The sequence below is a fragment of the Dreissena polymorpha genome, chromosome 4 (assembly GCF_020536995.1).
Source record: "Dreissena polymorpha isolate Duluth1 chromosome 4, UMN_Dpol_1.0, whole genome shotgun sequence".
Taxonomy (NCBI): domain Eukaryota; kingdom Metazoa; phylum Mollusca; class Bivalvia; order Myida; family Dreissenidae; genus Dreissena; species Dreissena polymorpha.
The window spans coordinates 53,395,453-53,401,902 of record NC_068358.1 but is presented as its reverse complement, the minus strand read 5'-3'; the positions used below and the strand labels follow the sequence as shown (position 1 = coordinate 53,401,902).

Genomic DNA, 6,450 nt, shown 5'->3' with positions numbered 1-6,450 from the left:
TGGAAGGGATCCATCCTCGACATGCTTCCAGGTTGACTTAGACCATTAAAGAGTGGCTAGAACACATGGAGAGACTGCTCAGGTCCAAAAGGGTTGTTGCCGTTGGAGAAATTTGGTTAGACCACAGTGAAAAACACAGTGAAAAAATGGAGCTACTGCGACTCACTATTTGTTTGATTAGGGGTCACCATGTGCTTGTTTTGCACTGCATAGGCATGAAGGATGACTGTGGGACGGAAGCTTTCATGTTGCTGTTGAATTAACTGAAGAGTTTGCCACAAACTCAAAAGAATTCACCTGCATTGCTTTACCGGAAATACGTATGTCCTGTCATGCTGGCTAGAAAGGTGTCCAGAAGCTTGGTTTGGATTCACCAATAAAGTAAGGACTTTCAATAAACACCAACAGGAAGCATTGACGTCAGTACCAGAAAGTCGTCTCCTGCTTGAATCGGATGCTCCGTATGTCCCACTATGAGTAAACAAGTGGTTGGCTGCCAACCTAATCTATGAGGCTGCAGCCAGAGTGGCAAAATGTATACAGCGATTTTTTTCCTTCTTTATAAAGTACCGGTAAACGGCACTTTCCCAATTACGAAAAAACTACAAATTTCCCAATTGCTGTCCATAAAATTCCCAATTTTGCAACATTTAGTTTCCCTATGCAGCCCTATGGCTTGAACCGAAGTAAATATAATACCGACAGCTTGAAAACACTTAGTTATCAATTTTAAAGTATTTGGGTGCATAAAATCAAATACATCAATTTCCCAATTTGAGGTTTTCACCACTCGATTTTTCCCCATTTTCAGGTTTTCACGACTCAATTTTTCCCAATTGGACCGGTACAGGTACTTTTCCAAATTGGACAAAAAAAACGCTGGTATATTATATCATGCTTTTATTTTGCAATACTTGTATGCAATAGGTAGAAGGATGATATAAGTATAGTCTTAAGTGTTGAATCGCCAAATGGCTGGAGTTTAAATGTGTGCTTTTTAAAAATGTTACTTAAAGGGAGCGGGGGAACCAAAATCCTACCTGAAAAAACTTTCAAGGGTATCAATTAAATAAGAAAGCGATCCTAATGTCTGTCCCATTTCTATTTCAGAGGCCTTAGATGTCCAATTCTTCACTAAGACATAACATCAGTGCGAAGTGAGCACAAAATATGCTGCCTTCTTGCCGTTTTATATCATGCCAAATAATAATAAAAGCTGCGCCATGAGCGCATGATACGCCCGTCGTTCGCCAATGAAGTAGTAAGGTAATAAATAACCCTTTGAATAATTTTTTTACTTCAGTTTATTTGTATTTGAATACATGGTTTATTTTATAAGTACATGAGCATGGAAATCACGAAATTTTGACGAACAAAGTCCCATAACTCTGGAACGACAATTCAGAATTCCGTCAAAAACGAAAGGGGATCAGGGTTTATCAATATTAAGATTGTGTTGAAATTTGAAAAAAATCCATCGAAGGATATTTGAGCTACAGTAGGACATTCAATGAAATCACGAAATTTTGACGAACAAAGTCCCATAACTCTGGAACGACAATTCAGAATTCCGTCAAAAACGAAAGGGGATCAGGGTTTATCAATATTAAGATTGTGTTAAAATTTGAAGAAAATCTGTCAAAGGATATTTGACGTAGTGTACGACATTAACAGACGGACGGACGGACGGACGGACAGACGGACGCGGGGTATACCATAATACGTCCCGTCATAGACGGGCGTATAAAAAATCCATCGGGGGATATTTGAGCTACGGTAGGATACATGAACAACAATAACATTTAAGGTCACAGTGACCTTGACCTTAGAATGAATGACCTTGAAATGACCAGTGGTCATCTAAGTGTGCTTGCAAACCTTCATGTCAAGTTTGAAGACTCTATGTCCAAGCATACCAAAGTTATAACAATTTTAACATTTTAACATTTAAGGTCACAGTGACCTTGTGTGACCTTGACCTTAGAATGAATGACCTTATAATGACCAGTGGTCATCTAAGTGTGCTTGCAAACCTTCATGTCAAGTTTGAAGACTCTATGTCCAAGCATACCAAAGTTATAACAATTTTAACATTTTAACATTTAAGGTCACAGTGACCTTGACCTTCAAATGAATGACATTGAAATGACCAGTGGTCATCTTCTAGTACTGGCCAATCTTCATGTCAAGTTTCAAGACTCTAGGTCCAAGCATACCAAAGTTATAACAACTTTAACATTTTTACATTCAAGGTCACAGTGACCTTGACCTTCAAATGAATGACCTTGAAATGTCCAGTGGTTACTTACTAGTTCTGGCCAACCTTCATGTCAAGTTTCAAGACTCTAGGTCCAAGCATACCAAAGTTATAACAACTTTAACATTTTTACATTCAAGGTCACAGTGACCTTGACCTTCAAATGAATGACCTTGAAATGTCCAGTGGTTACTTACTAGTTCTGGCCAACCTTCATGTCAAGTTTCAAGACTCTAGGTCCAAGCATACCAAAGTTATAACAACTTTAACATTTTTATATAGCTACAGTAGGACATTCAATGAAATCACGAAATTTTGACGAACAAAGTCCCATAACTCTGGAACGACAATTCAGAATTCCGTCAAAAACGAAAGGGGATCAGGGTTTATCAATATTAAGATTGTGTTAAAATTTGAAGAAAATCTGTCAAAGGATATTTGACGTAGCGTACGACATTAACAGACATACGGACGGACAGACGGACGGACGGACAGACGGACGCGGGGTATACCATAATACGTCCCGTCATAGACGGGCGTATAACAAAAGTGAGTGCGTACGTGAGTGCATGCATTTTCTTGTAATAATTTATCTGACATTTTAAAGACATGTTATTTTATACTTATTTCATTAAATTTCACCTATTGCAGTATTCTAATTGATATATCTTGAAAGAAGTTCATCAGAATTGTACATTTAAAGTAATTAATTTTTTATTTTATGTTAATCATACATTACAGGAAGACCGACTAGTCTGACAAGGGGCAAAAATGATGTTAAGAAAGTGCGAAGGTACAAACATTATGTTGCTGTCTTGCGTTAGTCTAAACTTACTTACTTGTAAATGTGCAACATAACAAACATTTGTATTTATAATGCAAAAGTGTTGGAAGTGGGACCACTGCGAAATAAGAGCAACTCTGAGACATACCGACGCATTACTCGCCGATATATGCTACCCTACCTGCGTGACCCCAGGAGCACTGATATTTCCGTTTTGGGGCCTGATCTTTTAAAAGATTTCTGTTGGATTTCTCAAATGCAGCGTAAATTAATACACGAGTTGTAGAGGCAGCATGTCATCATATAACAGAGCTGAGTGGAGTTATGGCCAGTTATTGGGTACCTGCGGAGCACTTTGTCAACCCTTGCTTTAAGACCCGTTAAGAGCAAACTAGAGCTTTGTCACAGACGTGACGAATACCCCCACATGCTGCATTGACACAGAATATTTTGCATGTTGTCTTAAAAAAAAAACAGCAGACACCATGCTTAATGTTTAAAACGCACTAAGTGACCCCGTGACCTGGTTTTTGACCCTGCATGGCCTATGTTCCAACTTGACCTACACATCATCTAGATACAACTTCTGACCAAGTGTGGCAAAGATCGGATGAAAACTACTTGAATTAGAGAGCAGACACCATGCTGAATGTGTAAAACGTAGCCCAGTGACCTAGTTTTTGAACCAGCATGACCCATATTTGAACTTGACCTAGACATCATCTAGATACAACTTCTGACCAAATTTGGTGAAGATCGGATGAAAACTACTTGAACAAGAGCACCGCCTTGCGGGTGCAGACCGCGCATCTATTTTTCTTTTTAAAGGTGATGGTACCTATCTCAATTTCAATAACAAAGGAGGGAGGGGTGAAGTGGAGAGAGGTGTATAGTATGGGGGTGTGGTAATTTATTATCTTCCAAAAATGCAAAAAAAAAAAAAAAAAAAATTGTTTTTGGGGGGGGGGGGGGAATTCTTGGGTGGGATGGTTTGGACAGTATTTCAAAAATAAAATAATAAAAATAAATATTTGTGTTTTTTACCCGTGTTTCCAAAAAAAATAATTTTTTTTGGGGGGGGGGGGGGGTTAAAGTGTGAGGGTGTGGTGGTCATTTATTAGATGATCTTTAAAAAAAACAACTTTTTTTGGGGGGGGGGAGGGGGGAGTCTATTGTGGTATGTCAGGTAAGAGTTGTTTTGTCAAAGTCTCAATCAAATTTAATCATAAATAAAGAAGTTATAAAGAAGTTATGGCAATTTTAGCAAAATTTAATAATTTGACCTTGAGAGACAAGGTCATTCAAAGGTCAAGGTAAAATTCAACTTGCCAGGTACAGTACCCTCATGAAAGCATGAAAGTATTTGAAGTTTGAAAGCAATAGCCTTGATGCTTTAGAAGCAAAATGGATCTAAACACAAAATTCAACCATATATTCAAAGTTACTAAGTCAAAAAAGGGCCATAATTCCGTAAAAATGACAACCAGAGTAATGCAACTTGTCCTTTACTGTCCCCTTATGATAGTTGTGTTCCAAGTACGAAAGCAATATCTATGATACTTTAGGAATAAAGTGGACCTAAACACAAAACTTAACCAAATTTTCAATTTTCAAAGTATAATAAAAGCTGCGCCATGAGCGCATGATACGCCCGTCGTTCGCCAATGAAGTAGTAAGGTAATAAATAACCCTTTGAATCATTTTTTTACTTCAGTTTATTTGTATTTGAATACATGGTTTATTTTATAAGTACATGAGCATGGAAATCACGAAATTTTGACGAACAAAGTCCCATAACTCTGGAACGACAATTCAGAATTCCGTCAAAAACGAAAGGGGATCAGGGTTTATCAATATTAAGATTGTGTTGAAATTTGAAAAAAATCCATCGAAGGATATTTGAGCTACAGTAGGACATTCAATGAAATCACGAAATTTTGACGAACAAAGTCCCATAACTCTGGAACGACAATTCAGAATTCCGTCAAAAACGAAAGGGGATCAGGGTTTATCAATATTAAGATTGTGTTAAAATTTAAAGAAAATCTGTCAAAGGATATTTGACGTAGCGTACGACATTAACAGACGGACGGACGGACGGACGGACGGACAGACGGACGCGGGGTATACCATAATACGTCCCGTCATAGACGGGCGTATAAAAAATCCATCGGGGGATATTTGAGCTACGGTAGGATACATGAACAACAATAACATTTAAGGTCACAGTGACCTTGACCTTAGAATGAATGACCTTGAAATGACCAGTGGTCATCTAAGTGTGCTTGCAAACCTTCATGTCAAGTTTGAAGACTCTATGTCCAAGCATACCAAAGTTATAACAATTTTAACATTTTAACATTTAAGGTCACAGTGACCTTGTGTGACCTTGACCTTAGAATGAATGACCTTGAAATGACCAGTGGTCATCTAAGTGTGCTTGCAAACCTTCATGTCAAGTTTGAAGACTCTATGTCCAAGCATACCAAAGTTATAACAATTTTAACATTTTAACATTTAAGGTCACAGTGACCTTGACCTTCAAATGAATGACATTGAAATGACCAGTGGTCATCTTCTAGTACTGGCCAATCTTTATTTCAAGTTTGAAGACTCTAGGTACAAGCATACCAAAGTTATAACATGAAATAAGAACTTTAAAATTTTTACATTCAAGGTCACAGTGACCTTGACCTTCAAATGAATGACCTTGAAATGTCCAGGGGTTACTTACTAGTTCTGGCCAACCTTCATGTCAAGTTTCAAGACTCTAGGTCCAAGCATACCAAAGTTATAACAACTTTAACATTTTTACATTCAAGGTCACAGTGACCTTGACCTTCAAATGAATGACCTTGAAATGTCCAGTGGTTACTTACTAGTTCTGGCCAACCTTCATGTCAAGTTTCAAGACTCTAGGTCCAAGCATACCAAAGTTATAACAACTTTAACATTTTTATATAGCTACAGTAGGACATTCAATGAAATCACGAAATTTTGACGAACAAAGTCCCATAACTCTGGAACGACAATTCAGAATTCCGTCAAAAACGAAAGGGGATCAGGGTTTATCAATATTAAGATTGTGTTGAAATTTGAAAAAAATCCATCGAAGGATATTTGACGTAGCGTACGACATTAACAGACATACGGACGGACAGACGGACGGACGGACAGACGGACGCGGGGTATACCATAATACGTCCCGTCATAGACGGGCGTATAAAAAGGGCACATAATTCTGTCAAAATGCCAGTCAGAGTTACATAACTTTGCCTGCACAGTCCCCTTATGATAGTTAGTAAGTGTTGCAAGAATGAAAGCAATAGCTTAGATACTTAAGGAATAAAATGGACCCAAACACAAAACTTAACCAAAATTTTCAATTTTTTAAGTATAAAAAGGGCAC

General features: G+C 37.8%; 1 long non-coding RNA gene across 1 annotated transcript; it reads right to left on the bottom strand.

The window, feature by feature from the left end:
* Positions 1 to 1,286: 1,286 nt before the first annotated feature.
* Positions 1,287 to 5,824, bottom strand: LOC127876134 (uncharacterized). Its single transcript, XR_008047668.1, has 2 exons — positions 5,581 to 5,824; positions 1,287 to 2,124 (listed from the first exon to the last, which is right to left on the bottom strand). It is a non-coding gene; the product is annotated as an uncharacterized LOC127876134 (long non-coding RNA).
* Positions 5,825 to 6,450: the final 626 nt, after the last annotated feature.